The following is a 19,862-nucleotide window of genomic DNA, read 5'->3' as shown; positions in this document are numbered from 1 at the left end:
TCCTATATCTTATGGTCTTCTCCTAACTTCAATCTGGCTCCAAGTCAAGAGAATGTCTTGGTGCTATCAACAATGATATCAGCAAGTACCATCCAAATATAATTTCAGTCATCTAGAAGAACAAGGATTGTTGATACAGGGGAGCACCACCACCTGCAAGTTCCCCTCCCAGCTAAACAGCTCTTAGAAATGTACTATTAGTCCTTTAATGTCACTGAATCAGATTCTTGGAATTTCTTTTGTAACCACACTGTGGGTATACCTATACTCTAAGGGCTGCAACACCTCAGGAACTCAGCCTACCTCCACCTTCTCAAGGATAATTTTTAAACTTCGCTCAAAAGATGTCGGGATGTGGGCATTACCGGCTGGGCCAGCACTTGTCACCCATCCCTAGTTGCCCTTGAAGTGGTAGCGGTAGGCTTCCTCCTTGAATCGCTGCAGTCCATTTGGAGTAGGTATACTCAGCATTTCTGGCAAAACATGGTTATGAATGCTTTAGCTTTTATCATTTTGCATCTTCCACCGTTGTTCTGTGCTCCCCTGTTGTTGAGGATGAGATGTTTGTGGAGCCTCCTCCTCTAGTGAGTTGTTTAATTGTCCAACTTCATTCATGACTAGATGTGGAAATACTGCAGAACATAGATCTGATCCATTGGTTGTAGGATCGTTTAACTCTGTCTCTCACTTGCTCCTTATGCAGTTTAGCATGTATGTAGTCTTGTTTTGTAGCTTCACTGACAATGTTTGAAAAACATTTGGACAGGTAAGTGAATAGGAAAGGTTTAGAGGGATATGGGCCAAACACAGGCAGATGGGATTAGATTAGTTTGGGAAACCTGGTTGACAAAGATGAGTTAGATAAAGGATCTGTTTCCATGCTGAATGACTCTATGATTCATTTTTAGTTATGCCTGATCATTGCTTCCGATGTGCTCTCCTGCACTCTTCCTTGAAACAGGGTTGATTGTAATAGTAGAGTGGAGGATACGCTGGGCCATGAGATTGCAGATTGAACTGGAGTACAGTTCAGCTGCTGCTAATGATTTCATGGATACGCAGTCTAGAGTTGCTAGATCTGTTTGAAATCTGTCCCATTTAACACAGTGATGGTATCACACAACGCAATGGAGAGTATTTTCGATCTGATGGTAAGACTTCACCACAAGGGCTGTGCGGTAGTCACTCTTACTGATACTATCATGGACTGATGTATCTGCAGCAGGCAAATTGGTAAGGATGAGGTCGAGCATGTTTTTCCCTCTTATTGGTTCTCTCACCACCTGTCACAGACCCAGTGTAGCAGGTATGTTCTTTAAGATCTGACCAGCTCGATCAGTAATGTTACTGCTTGGACCTGCTCTTGGTGGTGGACATTGAAATTCTCCACCCAGAGCAGATTCTGTGCCCTTGCCACCCTCAGTACTTCCTTGAAGTTCTGTATAACATGGAAAAGTACTGATTCATCAGCCGCAGAAGGATGGTACTTGCTAATCAGGACGAGGTTTCCTTGCCCATGTTTGACCTGATGCCATGACACTTCATGAGGTCCAGAGTCAACGTTCAGGACAACTAGGGGTGCTCTCTCCTGACTGTGCTGCCACTTTTGCTGAGCTTGTCCTGCTGAAAACCTGTGATACTTTTAATCAATGTGATGGTGGTGTCTAGGATATTGTCTGTCGGGTATGATTCCCTGAGTCAGATTGTTGCTTGACTAGTCTGTGAGACAGCTCTCCCAATTTGGCATTAGCCCCCAAATGTTAGAAAGGAGAACTTTGCAAGGTCATCAGGGCTGTTTACCATGCTTGGGTTAATGCTAGGTGATTCATTCAGTTCCATTCCTTTTTTTAATTTTATGTGGTTGCTTCAACTGAATGGCTTGCTTGGTCACTTCATAGGGGACTTCAGAGCCAACCTCATCATCAACCACCACCACAACTTTAACCCTGGAATCACAGATAGGCCAGACTAGGTAAGGAAGGCAGTTGCACTAGCTTCATTGATGATGTCCTCATCGTGTAAACAAGAAGACATGGTAAGTAGCAAATCAAATTTAAAAATGCACACACAACAAACCTGAAAGGTAAAAACATTTAAGCTTCTCCTTTTTCATACAAATTTCAAGATAATCTAGTCATACATTAATTTTGCTGAAATTGAAGGTAAAATAGACAAAAGTTAAAAGAAAATGTGATACTTTTAATCAATGTGAAGGAATTGATGTTCTACAAGTAGTCTTTAGGCTCAGTGTGGAGTTGGGGTTAGGTAGTAAAGGTTAAGGTAGTAAAAAACCCAATTATACTTTATTCAACAAGGTGTAACTTTTCAAGGGTATTTAGTGTGAAACTTATGGGCTCATAAATGCATCAAGATCTCATCAATATGTTATTGTAATGGAGACAGAAGTATATGGAAACCTTGACATGACATCCCATAGAGAAGTATAAGCTCAATGACAGTAACATTTGGATACTTACATTGCCTTGGGTGTGCCTGAATCTCAAAGTTTCTATTAGCTTCAGTGAAGTAACAATGGCAATGCTGGCTTTTGATATCCATATCACAGTCGAATCCAGGCTACTGAGTTAGAGTAAAACAGCTAAGATGTTTGTGTTCTACTGCAGATATCACAGTTCATAAGAATCAAAGTTACAGAAATAATGAGCTGGAATGCAGATTACAAATAAAGTATTCAATTAATAAAATCCAAAAGAACTACAAATGGTGTAAATCAGGAACAAGAACAGAAATTGATAGAAAAGCTCGGCAGGTCTGGCAGCATCTGTGGAGAGAAATCGGAGTTAGCGTTTCGGGTTGAATGACTCCTCCTCTGAACAGGAAGGGTCACTCGACCTGAAGCGTTAACTCTGATTTCTTTCCACAGGTGCTGCTCGATCTGCTGAACTTTTCCAGCAATTTCTGTTTCTGATTCAGTTAATAAAATCACTTTGAATGCAAGCCTGTTTTTAATTCATTTTAATTTCATTCACCCAATGTTTTTGATCACAATTCAAAACAAAATGTCTAATAAAAATGACATATGGTACACTTGGTATAATTTCAAACCCACCTACATCTTGTTTTATTAAAGAACGGGAGCAGAGAATCACAGAACTGTTACAGTACAAAAGGAGGCCATTTGGCCTGTTGTGTCTGTGCCAGCTCTCTGAATGAGTAAATCTTCTTAGGCAATTCATGAGATCATACAGCATAGAAACAGACCCTTTGGTCCAACTTGTCCATGATGATGACGTTCTCAAACTAAACTAGTCCCACCTACCTAGAAGTTGAGGGGTAACCTTATAGAAGTTTATAAAATCATGGGGGGCATAGACAAGGTGAATAGCAAAGGTATTTTCCCTAAGGTGGGGGAATTCAAAGCTGGGGGACGTATTTTTAAGATGAGAGGAGAAAGATTTAAAAAGGATGACTGGCAACTTTCTTTACACACATAGGGTTTAGCGTGTGGAACGAACTGCCAGAGGAAGTGATTGATGCACATATGGTTACAACATTTAAAAGACATTTGGATACATACTTGAATAGGAAAGGTTTGGAGGGATATGGGCCAAACCTGTCTGAAATAACTCCACAAAGGCAAAGATCTTGTCACCAACTCACCCTTTGTTACACAAGGATAGTACATGACCCTGACCCAGCTATCTCAAAGCTGGTTCCTAGAATGAACAGAACCTCTAACACTCCTGTTTATACCTGTCAACCAGGATTCCCTTACTGGACCAGAATAACAACCCAATCAGGGAACCTCATATTCTATAAAGTCCACCTGACATATAAGGTCCACTGGCTGAGCTCGTTCCAATCACTACACTGCCCTTCAGGTCTGGGAGTGGACTGGGAGGTGGCAGGTTGGTAACTTATTTTATTTAATGCACCTTTCTCCTGACCTTCACATATGGTGGTGGGCGAGCTGCAAAAATTCACAGATTTGTTTTTGGACACTCTTCTTCACAGCTCACATTGCTTCCAAATTTCACAGAATCGGAAAATTCTGAAATTAGTTCTCTTTACACCAAGGCCTGTGTCATTAAAGGAAAAGCAAACGTTGCACCAATGACTTCTGGGAAACTCCACAACAAGCCTTCCTCCAGTTCAAAAATCACTGGACAACTAATCTGCTTAGAGAACAAGGATCAGCAGGTAAAATCTTTTTTGGAATCTGTGTGCTTCCATTTTAACAGGCGTTTTTTGTTTCATCCCCCCAGCAAGGCCAACTGGGTAGGAAAAAAATCTAATGGGGAAAAGGGGGTGTCAGGGTCCAGATACATTTAGAGTATAGTTTTTACCCTAGAAGGAACAGATGCATCTCCTCCATTCTCAGCAAAGGTACAACTGCAGCCATCCTAATCTTCCACTAAAACGTCCCCCTTTTCATTTACCATGAGCCCTGCCATCTGTAATCTAAACCTACACACAACCTCTCCTCGATTGAGCTCTTTCTCTGCCTCACTACAATCTCCAGCATCAACCCCCACCACCACTAAACACTCATCAACATTTTTTGCCTGAATGACATTTCATCCCATGACTCTCACCTGCTAGCCGTGGCCTCTCTCTGACCACAGTCTCCAACACAGCTCCAGCCATGATCATTCCTGCTTCAGCCACTTGCTCCCCTTCTGTGGCCAAGATGGTAGATTCAATGTCAACTGAGGTGCAGGGAGAAAAATAAAAAGAGGGAAGGAAAGATTAGATTAGGGTAGAACAATAAGGGAAAAAAATGACAAAAAGTAAAAATGACTAATGTTTTTACATTTCAATTTTTCATGACATCCAACAACCAAATTCTAAAGAAGTTTGAGGCTCCATATTTGTATTAGTTAATTTTCAGTACTGGAGAGGCTGACTGGTGTTAATGAACGCTAATTACTATAGGGTATTTACACGTAGCTAGATTTATTTTTATGGTGAGCTTGTCTATGGGGCAATGGCTCAGTATTTGAATGCGGAGTCAGATAACAAGAAGCTGATTTTGTGCAGCATGGAACATCGCAAACAGCAACATTTTGTTGGCCGTGCTTTGTTGTGCATCTGCCCTCTTCTGGGGTTGCTGTGGCATTTTCACTTATACAGTGGAGTGCATTATCAGCCGTGATGTTATTTTGGCAGTAATATTCACATATTAATTTTGGACAAGGAAGGCACTATTCAACATTGCAGCTGAATGGCACTTGCTGGGTGTGAGTAATATATTTGTGTTTATTTTTTAAAGCTTTTGGAATGTAAATATACATATAGTTTCCACTTTTTTTTATTAAAAACCATTTCAACAGTCACATCCAGAAGTAACAAAGACATAGACAAGTGTTTGAACAGTGAATAAGCTGAGTGAGGGGTTAGGTTGATGACGTATAACTGGAAGTAGACTGTGTTGCTAATGGAATTAATGGGGAGGCAACAGCCTAACCTCCAAGAATACAATGTAATTGTTTAGCCCATTGTTCCATGCTGTATCTTGCTGTGTGCAGATTGACTGCCATGTTCACCTATTGCTGAACTATTTATCCTGAGACCCAAGTAAGGTTTTGGGTACCTGGGCTCGAATCCTGCTGTGGCAGATGGTGGAATTTGAATTCAATTTAAAACAAGTATGGAATTGAGAGTCCAATGATGATCATGAATCCAATGTTGATTGTCGGAAAAACCCATCTGGTTCATTAATGTGCTTTAGGGAGGGAAACTGCCATCTTTACCTGGTCTGGCCTACACATCACTCCAGACCCACAACAATGTGGTTGACTCTTAACTTCCCCCTGAGCAATTGGGGATGGGCAATAAATGCTGGCCTAGCCAGCAACACCCCCATCCCATGAATGAATAAAAAATATAGATTTGTGGTGAGAAGCTTATTGTAGGTTTAACTAGAATACCAAGTATGGTGAATATAGTGGAGAATTACTTCCAGGAGATTTTTGGAAAATGGACAAAGATTTCCAAGTTGGATGGATTAGCCTATACTGAATGCTATAAGTATTAAAGGACTCCCATTTATACCTATTTACTTGACCTTCTGCTTGGTCCTCCTGAGATGCCATATGCCTAGTCTGATGAATGTAGAATATCCCACAGCACTTTCCAAAAAAAAGAGGCATTCTCCTAGTGTCATCACATAAATCAATCTTTCATTTGAAACCTCCAAGAATACAATGTAATTGTTTAGCCCATTGTTCCAAGCTGTATCTTGATGTGCACAGATTGACTGCCATGTTCACCTACAATGCAATGGTGAAGATATAAAAAACCAGTTATTTGACTGGTGTCCTTTTGGACCCCTTAGTAATTTATTGGTGCAGCTACCAATGCCAGTTCTTTTCTTTCCCTCACCAGCTACTTGTGTTCTAACTAAGCTTTGGGCAGTGGAGTCATATTTCCCAAAGGTAACAATTTTGCTTTTTCAAGAAGCCACTCAATTAAGCATACTAGAAAAATACTCTGTACACAGAATATTGCAGAAATTTTACTTGACTACAAATAATAGTTTGATTGCTGTGGAGGCTGTGAGAGGCTAACTGTCGGGCTAAGGGACAGTGCATGCAGCATGGAGAATCTGTCATTCACCTCCTATACAACCCTGATCTAAAACATGAAACTTACTGCAAAGGAAATTTTATAATTTTCATTCAAATTAGTCACTGAATGCTTATATTACATGGTATGATAAATGGCTACAATTTGCTTAGGTGCAAATTGAACTTTAGACAAATAAGTGATTGCTTTATTGTTGTTACATGTACAGAGATGCAGTAAAAAATATTGTTTTGAGTGCTGTCCAGGCAGATTGTATCATGCAAAGTGCATTAGGGTAGCAGAACAGAGTGTAGAATACAGTGTTATTGCCACAGAAGGTATAAAGAAAGATCAGAATTAGTATTTGAGACGTCCATTCAGAAGTCTGATAGCAGCAGGGAAGAAGCGGTTCTTGAATGTGTTTGTGTGTGTATTCAAACTTTTATATCTTCTGCCAGATGAAAGAGAATATAACCGGGGTGGGAGGGGTCTTTGATTATGTTGGTTAATTTCCCAAGACAGCAGAAAGTGTAGATGGAATCAATGGATGGAAAGCTGGTTTGCTTAATGGACTGGACTGTGTTCACGACTCTGTAGTTTCTTATGGTCTTGGGAAAAGCAGTTGCCAAACCACATTGTGATGCATCCAGATAGAATTCCTTCTATCGTGTATCTATAAAAATTGATAAGAGTCCTTGTGGACATGCCAAATTTCCTTTGCTTCCTGAGGAAGTAGAGATATTGTTGAACTTTCTTGACCGTCGCGCTGAAGTGGGGGGACCAGGACACATGTTAGTGATTATCACTCCCTGGAATTTGACACTGTTGACCATCTTCACTTCAGCACCATTGATGCAGTCAGAGGCATGGCCTCCACTCCACTTCCTGAAGTCCATGACCTGCTCCTTCATTTTGCTGACATTGATGGAGAGATTGTTGCCTTTACATAATGCCACTAAACACTGTTTTTCCTGTATTCTGTCTCATCATTGTTTGAGATCCAACCTACAACAGTGATGTCATTAGCAAACTTTTAAATGGAGTTGAGGAGGAATTTGGCCACACAGTCATTAGGGCGTAAGAAGTATAGCAGGATGCTGAGTACGCAGCCTTGTGGAACACTGGTGTTAAGGATTATGGTGGAGGAGGTATTGCCACCTATTCTTACTGATTGCAGTCAATGGGTCGGGAAGTGAAGGATCTAGTTACAGAGGGGGGCAGCTGAGACTTGGGTCTTGGAGTTTAGAGGTGAGTTTGTTTGGAATTATTGTGTCGAAGGCAGAACTATAGTCATAAGTTCATATGTTCCAGAGATGAGTGTAGGGCCAGTGAGATGGCATCTGCTGTGGACCTGTTGCACCAATAGGTGAATTGCAAAAGATCAAGGCAATTTGGTAGGTTGGAGTTGATGTGAGTCGTGACTAATCTCTCGAAGCACTTCATAATTATGGTGATCACAGTCACTGGGCAGTAGTCATTGAGGCACACTGCATTTTTTTTTAAGAATCCCTACAGTGTGGGAACAGACCCTTCGGCCTAACAAGCCCACACCAACCCTCAGAGAATCCCACCCAGACCCGTCCTCCTATAACCCACCTAATCTACACATCCCTGAACACTACGGGCAATTTAGCATGGCCAATCCACCTAACCTGCACATCTTTGGACTGTGGGAGGAAGCTGGAGCACCCGGAGGAAACCCACGCAGATGCGGGGAGAATGTGCAAACTCCACACAGACAGTCACCCGAGGGTGGAATCGAACCCGGGTCCCTGGCGCTGTGAGGCACCAGTGCTAACCACTGAGCCACCGTGCCGCAATCTTTGGTACTAGGATGATGATGGTCTTCATGAAGCAGATGGGGACTTCAGATAATAGTAAGGAGAGGTTAAAGATGTCTGCGAATACTTCCGCCAGCTGATCCACACAGGATCTGTGTGTATGACCAGGACCTCCATTCAAGCTAGTCGCTTTCCTTGGGTTCAATCTCAAGAAAGCTGATCAAACATCTACAGTTGTGACCATGGGTACAGGTGCATGTGAGGCTGTTGGCACAGGTGACATTGTTTCACTGACTTTCTGTTCAAAGCGAGCATAGAATACACTGAGCTCTTCGATAGGGAAGTACAGTTGCCCGCAATTCTGTTTGACTTCACTTTGTAGACATTATATCGTGTAAATGGGGTGTCTCAAACATATTTGCTTACATCACATTTTCTCTCAGAATTTTGCCCAGAATTAAAAAGTGCTAATAAGAATGCCAGGGTTCATTAAGTGATCACCTAACACAATGAAAACACTAAATTTAACTCTTTAGATGAAATTACTTTAAATGTGTAAGTGGGCCTGAAACAGTGTTGTGATGTCCATAACACATTTGGGTGTTAATTTAACACAGATGTTTGCTTTAACCATTGGGATTAACACTTCCAAGGAAATAGTGAATGAATGACCGTACAGTTTGAGTGTTTGAATGGTGATAACATACAGCTTCATTTGAGACATGAATGTCTTCTATTTCTTAAGTTTAGCTAATTTTGTTTTGACATGTGATCTAACATCCTTCTTATTGAATGGCAATGTAATATTATATTACAAAGTGTCAGTTTAATCATTGTCCTATTTGGTCAGAAAAAAAACAGCAAAAGAACAACTATTTAAATTTAGCCCTTTCTGAAGCACAATTGCTTTGTTACTTTGCCACTAGGTTATTATTGAATAATACATTATACATAGTTGGATAAAATCCCCAGCCTTTCTTCAGTGAAACACTGTTTCCAATTGGACTAGTGTACAGATGCCAATGACTGACAAGCTGTATTTAATACAATTGAATAATAAATGTCTCTGTGCGAGATTTGTTGCAATGAGACAAACATTACTAATTAACATAAATGTGCAGTATAAACAAGTGAAGTTGAAAGTGGTTTTGTAAATGCATTATCTTCCACATAACACACAGCTGAAAAAATGCCAGAAAAATTGCAAAGAAATGCATAAGCCTCCTGCAGACTAGTAATTCTTGGTCAGTGAACCATTCAGTTTCACTGAGGAAAGAGAAACAGTTAATGTTTCAGGCCAATGATCATTCAAAGTGCAAGGTGTCACAGAAATGATGGATTTTAAGCAAGTGCAGAGGTAGAGAAAAGGGAAAGAAACAGGAAGGACATGACAAAAGGTTTGTGATATGCTGGAAAATAGGTATGTTGAAATGACTACATGGCTAACAGACAAAAGGAAATGATAACGGGAACAATAAAGAAATATAAGTTGCATTCTAGAGGAGCTGGGTGGCAAGAGCACAACCATTATCATTTGCTGTCTAAAAGATGGGAGTAGTGGCTGTGATTTGAAATTGTTGGATTTTGCTCCATTTTTTTCCCAAAGCAGGCTCTGATAATGGTCCTAAAATTGTCTTTTACAGCGTGTCCAGGTGCACCTTTTGTTTCTTTATTTGTGCCATTGACATGCCCTTTTGTCTTGTAACATCACCTCTTGTGTCAGAGATAGTAGGAACTGCAGATGCTGGAGAATCCGAGACAACAAGGCGCAGGGCTGGATGAACACAGCAGGCCAAGCAGCATCATAGGAGCAGAGAGGTATTTTTTCCTGACGTCTACCAGAACACAAACTTCTTCTTTGTTCTCCACACCTACCCCCTTCTCCTGCTTCTTTGTTTCAAGCCTGTTACAGCTCCAACATAATTCCAGTTCTGAAAAAAAGCCCATTGACTCATATTTTCAAAGCAATTGGATATTTCGTGAATTTTCTGTTTCTATTTAAGATTTTCAAATCAATATTTTGCTAATATCCACTTTAAACATTTTCTTAGTAATCTTGCACAATTAGAACATATAGGACAATACAGGAACAAGCCCTTCAGCCCACCATGTTTGTGCCATCCATGATATATTCTGAACTAATCCCATCTGCCTGCATGTGGCCCATAACCCTCTATTCCCTGATATAGTAGTAACTGCAGATGCTGGAGAATCTGAGATAACAAGGTGTAGAGCTGGATGAACACAAGGTCTAGGCCCGAAACGTCAGCTTTCCTGCACCTCTGATGCTGCTTGGCCTGCTGTGTTCATCCAGCTCCACACCTTGTACCCTCTATTCCCTGTCTGTTCATGTGTCTGTTAAATGCCTATTAAACTTTGCTAACAATTCTGCTTGTAACACCTCCCCTGGCACTGCGTTCCAGGCATCTGCCACCCCCTGTAAAACAATCTCCTTTAAACATTTCCCCTCTCACCTTAAACCTATCCTCCATAATATTTTACATTTTCACCCTAGGAAAAAGACTGAATATCCACTCTATCCATGAGTTGCACAATTTTATATACTTCTAATCAGGAGCATTTTCTAATTGGGACCACATTTTGCTTTTTTAAATTGGATCATGTTTGTCATTCAATGCTAATAATTCTTTTTTGCCTTTACTGCAATTACCTGTTCCATATGACAATCCTTGATATGTCTCAAGCGTTGAGGTACAGCTCCAATCATTATAAGACAATCAGGAATGTAGCACAGAATCACTAAACATGTTTGTACCCAAAGAATCAGTTTTTAATTCCTCCGTCCAGGTCTGATTCTTGAACACAGCACTATTCAGAAAAAGTAAGAGAATATCTGACTGAGATATTTTTAAGTAACTTGTGATTAATTTACATAGCCACTGGCTGTAAATGATTTATCATCCATGTTTCCTCTCTAGGCTGTTTCACTGCACAAGGATATGCAGGACACCAGAAAAAGCAAAAACAATTTGAAAGAGCACTTTACCTTCGTATAATCATGCAGAATGATCCCAGAACTATGCACAGGGATGATTCATTACAAAAATTGTATTCAATATCAAAAGCAGTCTAGACAGAGTAAATATGTAGAAATTGTTTCCAATTATTAACGATGAGAGGGCACAAATTTAAAGTGATTGGCACAAGAAGCAAAAGTGACCTGAAAGACCTTTTCGTGCAGGAAGTATTTGGGGCCTCGAAGGCACTCCCTGGCTGTACAGGCATTATCACTTGATGCATTGAAAAGGGAAATTAAAAAGGGGTTACAGCAAAAAGACAGTGAGATGCTGCATCAAATTTGAAGAATCCAAGAAAGCGCAATGGACTGAATGGTTGCCTTCATCTCTGTAATAATTCTGTGTTTGTGTGAAAACAGCCATATTTTAAATAAGGAAATTGGTAAAGAATCACTGAGAAATGTATTAAAACAAATTGGCAAAATTGATTAAGTATTTTGACACACCTATTTCATGAAAAATTTTCAATCTCCTGTCATAAGCTCACCTGATTTCTCTCTGTCACTTAACCTCATCTCCAACTGCAAAGTCTAAAGATGGAGCCTTTTTTTATGGCATTGATGGAGTTTATTTTGACAATTTTTGAAGATGGAGTGAAATTTTGACAGAAGGCTGTTGTGAATAGCTGAGCTCAGCTTTTCCTAATTGAACACACTGTTATAAATGGATTAAGTGTGAGAAACCAGATGTGGAAATCATTGACATAGCCTTGTAAGAATCTTAGCATGAGCGCCATTTATTTGACAATATGTAATGCCAGCATCTTCAAAGTATCAATGTACTTGGAGCCATGAAACTGGAGCATAGATTCATTCCTATTGGTAGAATAGAATAGAATACCCTTTATTGTCATTGTACTGCCCAAATTTAACGTTGAGTCTGCTTCATTCACGAATTTAAGGATTTCTTAAATTTTGGTTTTTCTTTCATATGTATTGATTTAATCTGATTTTTAATGTTTATATTCATAATATAAAAGGCCAACAGAAGCCTGTAAGCAATGTGCTATAATTTTATCTCTCACATTCTCTCTCTCATTTGCCCATACAATCTGTTCTTATGACTCAGGTTTTTAACATTTGTTCTAATTTTCATTCAAATTATTTTGATTGAGAGTTGAACAGAAACTACTAGATGCTAAAGAACAATAATCCATTAGCACAGCTGACTGCACCTTAGAAAATCAAATATTTTGCACGTGGTTAAACTGTACAATTGAATTTCAGTTGGATGTATGGTGGCCACATTATTCCCATTACTACTACATTATAGTGGTGGCACGGTATTTCACTAAATTATTTTGACTGTTATTCTGCACAATTTATAATTTTCTGTTATACTGTATTTGTGCTTTACACTTGCTACAAATACAGTTCATCCCTTAAAATATGTAAATAAACTTGGTTATTTTTCCACCTGTTGTTATTTATGCTGTCTTTATTTGCCAATTATGATATAAACCAATCTAATATTGCATTATCCAGTATTATTTGATAAAATAGCTGTGCTGTGCTGTGTAATGGATGAAGTATCATTGACAGTTAATGTCCACATACTGTCAGAAAAGCAGTTGTTAAGTAAACTGAAACTCTGGTCAATCAAAATTCAATTACTGTTTGACCAGGGAAAGTTGTAGTTTGACAAGTCTTCAGATCAGAGGCACTTGGCATTGAATAACATGGTTGCTTGCTTTAAGTATGATAGCTAATATCAAACAAAGCATTTAGGTTTTGAACACATTCGACAATAGTGATGGGGGAAACCAAAGGGCTGTCACAACCAGAACTGAAACCTTTATGGACCCAGAGAGACAGATCGTGATAGAGGACAGCATATTATTATGGGGAGCAAGAGTGATTGTCCAGAGGAAAGGTCACCCCAGATCCTGGCTGAACGCCACCAGGGTCATCCAGGGGTTTCCATAACGAAGATGTTGGTGAGAAGTAATGTCTGGTGGTCAGGTTTGGATGCAGACATAGTTGCATTGGTAGGGCAGTAGGCCAAGAAGGTCAGAAGTTACTGCCAGCAACTCCCCCACATTTGTGGGAATGGCTAGGTAACCCCTGGACTTGGTTACGCATTGGCTATGGACTTTTCATGGACTCAGTGTTCTTAGCCATTGTGGGTGTCCACTCAGAGAGGCTGGACTTGCATAGAGTTCATTTGTCAAATATGGGATGAGGATAGAAAAAGACAAGCATCTTTTGTAATACACAGACTGCAGAAGTGTTGGTCACTGATTAATGTACCATCGTTTACCAGCAGGGAATTTAAGCTTTCATAAAATTGAATGGTATTTGACATATAAGGACAGCTCCATACCATCCATCATCCAATGGTCTGGCAGAAACAGTAGTCCAAACTTTGAAGGCGGGCTTTAAAAATAGGCTGCAACTTCATTAGATACCAAACTATCCTGATTCCTATTTGATAATAGGACAAACCCTCATGCAAGCACAAGCATAACTCCAGCAGAGTAGTTAATAGGGAGAAGATTCTGCACCAGGTTAAATTCAATCTTCCTTGACTTGGGGAGGGAGGGTGAAATCGCATCGGGGACGCCAATGCCAGAAACAATGCTGCATTAATCACGAGAGAGAGTCTACTTAAGGGAACTAAGTTTGATGTAGGAACCATGGGTACGGTCCTGCATGGGTAAGTGTCATTGTCAACGTGATGTTAGGCCCAGTGACACAAAGTTCAGACAGATGGCACATGGACCATATGAAAGCTGCAAATTCACAAACAGGTAGGAGCAAATTGTCCCGCAGAAAGGTTACCCCAGATCCTTGGGGGAGGTGATGGCCTAGTGGTATTATCGCTGGACTGTTAATCCAGAGACCCAGACAAGGTTCTGAGGACCTGGGTTCGAATCCCACCATGGAAGATGGTGGAATTTGAATTCAATAAATGTCTGGAATTAAGAATCTAATGATGACCACGAATCCATTGTCAATTGTCGGAAAAAACCATCTGGTTCACTAATGTCCTTCAGGGAAGGAAACTGCCATCCTAATCTGGTCTGGCCTACATGTGACTCCAGACCCACAGCAATTTGGTTGACTCTTAACTGCCCCTGGGCAATTAGGGATGGGCAGTAAATGCTGCCTAGCCAGCAATACCCTCATCCTGTGAATGAATAAAAAAAAAAACCATGCCCGTCTCCTCGGAACAGTCAGAAAGGCTACTGGAACCCATGGGTTTTCCCTCTGTCAAGTATTGAAGTGACCTCAGAATCTGAGATGTTGCTGCTTCGACGCCTGAAGAAGGGAATGAATTTCTTCTGAGACTGTCCAGGTGGAAGCAGTGAGTTACTGTGCAGAACACGTATCAGAGGCAGAGTCAGAGGAAGCTGACCTGGTGCTGAAATGCCTGAGGAGGAGCTATAAAAAAAAGAACTGGCATTTGTCCTCAAACTCAAAGGGGGAAGGCATGTAATGATTGTAACAAGGTCAACCATGTCAACCTCATAGAACATGAGTTCCCTGATTAGGGCTGTTAATCTGATCCAATCGCAGGGCCCTGGTTGATAGATAAGAACATCAGTGTCAAGGACTTTCCACGTGTAAATAAAGGATGACTTGGTGATGGGATACCGGCCTCCGTGGAGGTATTTCAGTATACATTTTAGTATCATATCCAGCAGATTTTAAGAATTTGTCAGCATTTTGGAGAGGTTGTTAGAGGTATTGATTTTTTTTTTGAGTAAAGTTGCTTTTCTCACTGAGTTATGCAGTTAAGTAATATATAAGACCGATTTTAAGCATATTCTAGCATTTTGGAGATTTTTGCGGGACTGTATAATTTTGTGATACAATATCTGACTGAGTTAGGCATTTTACTAACATAAGCAGCAGATTTTAATATTGTGTTCAGACTGGTGGCCTGTGACCAACGTTGTGCTGCAAGGATCAGTGCTGGGTCTATTGTTGTTTGTCATTTATATAAACAATTTGGATGAGAGTTTAGGAGGCATAGTTAGTAAGTTTGCGAATGATGCCAAAATTGGTGGTATAGTAGAGTGAAGAAGGCTATCTATGAAAATCTCGATCAAGTGGGCTAATGGCTGAGAAATGGCAGATGGAGTAAAATTTAGATAAATGTGAGGTGTTGCATTTTGTTAAGACAAGCCAGGGCAAGATTTATACAATTAATGGTGAGGCCCTGGGGAGAGTTATCAAACTGCGAGACTTAGGGGTACAGGTACTTAGTTTCTTGAAAATGGCATCACAGGTAGACAAGTTGGTGAAGAAGGCATTTGGCATGCTTGCCTTCATCAGTCAGAGCGTTGAGTACAGGAGTTGGATCATCACGTTACAGTTGTACAAGACACTGGTACGGCCATATTTGAAGTACAGCATACAACTCTGGTTGTCTTACTATAGGAAGGTTGTTATTAAACTGGAAAAGGTGCTAAAAAAAGATTTACAAGGATTTTAGAGACGCTGGAGGTTTTGAGTTGTAAGGAAAGGCTGGATAGGCTGGGATGTTTTTCCCTGTAGCATAGACTGAGAGGTGACTTTTTAGAGGTTTATAAAATCATATGAGGCAGAGATAAGGTGAATAGCCAAGATCTTTTTCCGAGGGTAGGCGGTTCCAAATCTAGAGGATGTAGGTTCAAGGTGAGTGTGGAAAGATTTGAAAAGGACCTGATGGGCAGCTTTTGCACACAGAGGGTTGTGCGTATTATGGAACAAGCTGCCAGCAGAAGTGGTAGAGGTGAGTACAGTTATAATATTTAAAAGACACTTGGAAGGTACATGGACAGGAAAGGTGTAGACGGCTATGGGCCAAGCACAGGCAAATGGGACTAGTTCAGTTTAGGAAACTAGTTGGCATGGACAAGTTTGGCTGAAGGGCCTGTTTCTGTGCTGTATGATTCTATGACTATGACTCCAATAGAGTATTTTTAATTGCTTTGTATGTTGATTTTCTTTCCTTTGTTATTACCACCTTAATTATTAGAGATCATTGATGTGTTAGGTTGAGTTTTCATTACCAGATATTCACCTAGGTTTCCATGCAGATTGACTATGCCTTAAGACTGATTCAACATGGCTGGCAAACTGGTGAGTACTTTCACCTGCCCAATGCCTCAGTAAATGTAGAGAAATACAGGAGTTTCGACATTCTGGGTTATTGGAGAATACCAGATGCAATTGTGTAGGTTCATCGTTTGGTGAAAGGTAGAAGGCCTTGAAGCTTGATTCAGACAGACTACGAATAAGAGTTTGCTCTGCCAAATGCAAAACTATGAATGGGTAGATCTTGCCTTGGTAGACAGTCATCTGTAGTAATTTACCCTGTTACACTAAGGATATATAAAAACACTTGGAAAGGTACAATGTAATGTCATGAGGACGTTACCAAAATTTGAAGGATTACAGCTAATGAAGAGAGACTTGTGACAAAAATATTTTCTTCACTAGATTAAGATTTTAAAGATTTTGAATGGTAACAATAAGATGATGAACATATACAGCAGTGATGTTCTCTTTACAAGCCACCTATTGAAACAGGGAGCATACATTTTCAAATGAAATTAGATTGTTATTTGAAATAAAGGAAGTGTTACAAGGGGTTGAGGACAAGTGAGTTTGTGGAATTTTATTAGCTGTTGCAAATTTCAAACAGCACTAGGGTACATCTGGTAAAACAGATGTTTTGACTTCTGGTTGTGCCATTCTATGGACAAGGAATTCTTAGTTCCTTACACATTAAATGCTATGTAGCAGGATTATAAGTTCCCTGATATAGACCCATCCCAGGTTTCAGAGATTGAATTATTATCTTTACTCAGGATAACCACCAGTATATTTAGTGGAAGTAACTTAGGTGAGTCAATCTGCCCCTGTAATGCAAAATGTGGATCCTGGGAGTCTAAACTGGATCAACAAAATTAAATTAATTCTTTGATTTCCACAAGAACCAATGTGAGTTTAGAAAGTAATTAACCTGATTTGAGATTGATCAATTTACAGTAATGAAGGCCTGGGCCTTTGAAAGGACTTATCCCAGATCTCCACTTCTGTGAATTCTAATCAGGCTTTCCAAGGGCAAATCAGAAAAAATCTTTTGAGAATGCCAGTGAATTGGCCAAGATATGGCCCACTGAGATTGGGAAGGAGTTTGTTAGGTGAAGGATGAGCTCACTGGGTCAGAGTTTAAATGTCTAGTCCAAATAAAATTAATTCTTGCTGAGCTGGGATTTGACCCAAAGTCTATCTCCACCTCCAGGTGGAAATGAGACTCACCTCCATCACAGTGCCAGGAATGTTAGAGCCCATGATTCTGTTTTTCCAATTAAATGCATAAATTCCTTTAGAAATAAATACAAATCAATATATAATTGTAAATCTTTATTATGGCCAGATAATGATTAAAAATCAGTCAGGTTTTATCCTATTACAATGTGACATCAGCTGAAATGGTTGATGAGATGAATGCCTTGGAATCATTCCCAGGCGTCCATTATTTTCAATATAAAGTGTAAAAAATATTGCCTGTGATTAACAGAATGCAAATAAATTTATAGAAAAGACTGAAAGTTAACAATAAATATGCTACTGTGAATCTAGGGTGTAGTATATGACACACTGTGCACACTGATTTTAAAGAGAATTACTAAAGGGTAAATTAAATGCAGCAGGATTTGGAAAAATTAATAAAAACTTTAAAATAAAACCCACTTTTTCACTTTGAAGAACAAAACCTCTGGATAATTTATGAGCAGCTGCTAATAATATTTTGCCTGTAGGAAAAGCCTACATTTCAATACAATTCCTGGCTCTTAGACAGAGGAAGGAAAGGTTTGGCATTACACAGTGACCATGTGAGAATTAAGTGGATGACTTAATTTTATGTTTTAATGATCTGCAACATGTTGAAGAATTTCTTAAAAACATCAGGTGTAAAGCATATCAAATCTCTTTAGAATTGGCATTTATATTCCTTCACAATTAAGAAGGATGGGGGGTGGTGACATTAATTCCTGCCAAAATTTGAGAGGGGGAAGGATGAGTTAAATATCACTTGGCAATTTGAATTGTAGGGTGATTCTTTGATGAATTATAGTTTAATAGAGGTAGTTTGACAGTTCCTACAGATTCTGATCTTTGGCAGTGCGTTGGGGAAAGGTAAGTAAGTCAGTTTGTTGAGTTGAATAGTACAGTATGAATGTATTTTCCTGTACAAGTTAACAGACTTGTACAGAGCTAAAACTGATCTCAAGGCACAGTTATCACACACTGACATAAAGTAATGCAGGCAATTTGAAAACCTCTCAGAATCTGGATAGGTGGTTCATGCTGGCTGGCCCAGCATTTATTGCTCATCTCTAATTGCTCTTGAAAAGGTGTTGATGAGCTGCTTTCTTGAACTGCTACAGTCTATTTGGTATAGGTATAAACAATATTGTTAGGGAGAGAATTTGAGGATTTTGACTTGGTGACACTAAAGGAATGACAATATATTTTCAGATCAGGATGGTGAATAGCTTGGAGGAGAATTTGCCCATGGTAGTTTTTCATGTTTCTGTTGCCACTATCCTTCAGATACAAACATGAGAAATAGCAGCAGAACTAGACCATCCAGCTCCTCAGGCCTGCTCAGCTGTCCAATAAGAAAATGGCTGAACTATTTGTAATTCAAATTCCACATTCCAATCTACCTTGATAATCTCTGATTCCCCTGCCTAACAAGAATCTATCCACCTCTGTCTTAAAAATAATCAATGACTCGGCTTCCACAACATTCTGAGGAAGGGAGTTCTAAAGTTGCACAACCCTTGGAGAAATAAAATTATCTCACACCTGTCTTGAAATGGCAACCCTAATTTAAAAATAAATGCCCTTGGTTCTGAACTGAGCCACAAAAGGAAACAGATTTTGCAATTACACCATGTCAAGACTATTCAGTATCACATATACTTCAAAGTCACCCCTCATTCTTCTAAGCTCCAGTGGAAAAAAGCCCCTCCCATCCATCCATTCGTCGTAAGACAAATCACTCATTCCATGTATCAATCTAGTAGACTTAAAGTGAAAAGCCTACAGTGCATTTATATCCTTAAATAGAAGATTAGAACTATACACAGTATTCAAACTATGTTCTCAGCAATGTCCCGTATAACTGAAATAGAAAACTTCCACTTTTTATGTTAATTTCCTCTTTAATATAGGATAGCATCCCATTAACCTCCATGATTACATACTGTACCTGCATGCCAAGTTTTTGTGAACACTTAAATTGTTCTGAACTTCAAAATTCTGGGGATGGAAGTCATGGGTTTGAAAGGTGCGGTCTAAGGAATTTTAACAAATTTCTGCAGAACATTTTTTTAGATGTCATGCTCTGCTGCTACTGTGCGTCAGTGGTGGAATGAGTGAATGATTGTAGAAATGGTGGCAGTCAAGCAGACTGAGATAACAAGGTGCAGAGCTGGATGAACACAGCAGGCCAAGCAGCATCAGAGGAGCAGGAAGGCTGACGTTTCGGGCCTAGACCCTTCTTCAGA

General features: G+C 39.8%; 1 long non-coding RNA gene across 1 annotated transcript; it reads left to right on the top strand.

The window, feature by feature from the left end:
• The first annotated feature begins 1,623 nt into the window (after nt 1–1,623).
• On the top strand, nt 1,624–12,623 carry LOC125484541. The gene is made up of 4 exons (XR_007263368.1): nt 1,624–1,972; nt 3,726–3,869; nt 3,976–4,161; nt 11,249–12,623. It is a non-coding gene; the product is annotated as an uncharacterized LOC125484541 (long non-coding RNA).
• The last annotated feature ends 7,239 nt before the right edge of the window (nt 12,624–19,862 follow it).

The sequence above is a fragment of the Rhincodon typus genome, chromosome 12 (genome assembly GCF_021869965.1).
Source record: "Rhincodon typus isolate 14 chromosome 12, sRhiTyp1.1, whole genome shotgun sequence".
In the NCBI taxonomy this organism is placed as follows: Eukaryota; Metazoa; Chordata; class Chondrichthyes; order Orectolobiformes; family Rhincodontidae; genus Rhincodon; species Rhincodon typus.
Note: the sequence above shows the minus strand (reverse complement) of the source record. Positions and strands in the feature narration are given on the sequence as shown.